This window comes from Meleagris gallopavo, chromosome 23 (assembly GCF_000146605.3).
Source record: "Meleagris gallopavo isolate NT-WF06-2002-E0010 breed Aviagen turkey brand Nicholas breeding stock chromosome 23, Turkey_5.1, whole genome shotgun sequence".
Classification (NCBI taxonomy): domain Eukaryota; kingdom Metazoa; phylum Chordata; class Aves; order Galliformes; family Phasianidae; genus Meleagris; species Meleagris gallopavo.
In genome coordinates, this window is record NC_015033.2 from 2,789,264 (window position 1) to 2,790,809 (window position 1,546).

The window sequence follows — 1,546 nt, forward strand, 5'->3', positions numbered from 1 at the left end:
TTCTTTTCTTGGATTCTAATGATCCTCATTGGAGGCTATTAACCACTCTGCTGTAATCCTGTTGGAATGTCTCTGCCTCCAGAGGTACTCCGAGATGAGACCTGGGACAAATCACTGCTTTATTCAAGAGCTTGAGGTATCCAGTGATAAGAACTGCAGTGAGAAGGCTGTAGGGAGCTGTAGTGCTTCTGAGGCATGGCCGAGCTGGTTTGTAAGCAGGAGGTGATGACAACAGGCATGCTCAGTACTGCCTACAGGGTGGGCTTCTGCATATGTATCTTTAAGTTTAAGCCTTTTGCAGAAAGGTTATCAGGAAGGGAAATAGAGGGACCCAAAGTTATGATGGGAGAACCCACATCCTTGATGTGAGCTGAAAATCTGCTGCCAGAAAACCTTTCTTGCACTAAAGGATCTGGAGTGCCATGTGTGAGCTTTGCAGCAGGTTTACTTAAAGCTTTCACAGCTGCCTTGGCAGTGGTGGGGTGATCTGAGGAAAGTGAGGGCAGAACAGTGCTTTAGCACATGACTAACCTGTCTTTCCTCCAGTTTTTTACCCTTGTTCCCCACATCAAATACTCCCTCGTCCTCCTGAGAAGAGCAGATGAGCAGTCTGGAGACACTGAATAAGCAGAGGTGTTGCTTCTGACTTTTGAAAGGAGAAACCTTTGTGGTAATGTTGCTTGGAGAGCTGCTGTGTGAGGCTGGCCAGCCTTTAAGGTTGGGGAAAGAGGGAGAAAACAGGAAGGTTGGAGTTTCACAATGTCTGTGCTGAAAGAAACTAGAGCCCAGGTCAGCAAGTCCAAGCCCTTGACTGGAAATGCAGAAGCAGGGCTAATTTATGGTTTGCTGGATAATCCTTATGGAATTCCAGGAGTGAGAAGCCATTCACTGACCCCTTCAGAGACAACTTCTTATCCTCAAGCTTGGCCAGGAAGGAAGTCGGAGCCCTTCAGCTGACAGTGATCGTGCATGGGGGCCGAGGCTGAGCTCCAGACCACAACCACATCCTGCATGTCCAGCCTGGGCAGGAACCATCATGTGCTCACCCCACAGGCTGTGCTGGCAGCTGGTGCAGCCTCACCTGGGCTGGGAGCAGACACACGGTGGCAGGGGAATGGTGAAACCGTGACCTTACCCATGGTAGAGATGCTCATTAAATGCTTGCCCTCTTAGTGCTGGTTCTGCCTGGAAAATCTTAACATCTAGTGCTGTAGACAGTCAGCTCAGCACTTAAGATTTGCTTTGCTTTCTGCTGGGATGCTTTTCTGGCCCATTGTTTGAGTGGGAAGGGTGAGGGGAAACACGGAGCTGTGTCCTCTGTCGATTTGGATGCCTTGGTTCCCAGGAGGTGTTGGAAAATGCTGAGAGCTGTTCTTGTCAGCCTTGAACTGGAGGGAAGGGCAGGGTATGGAGTGCTTCCAGCAGCTCCAGAACTGCAGCTGAAGGGGTCAGAAATCCCACCTATCAATCTGAGATATTTATAGAAGGATACAATCTTGTTTAGGATGAGAAAAATTCTTTATGACTATGTCCTGGACCCCCTTAA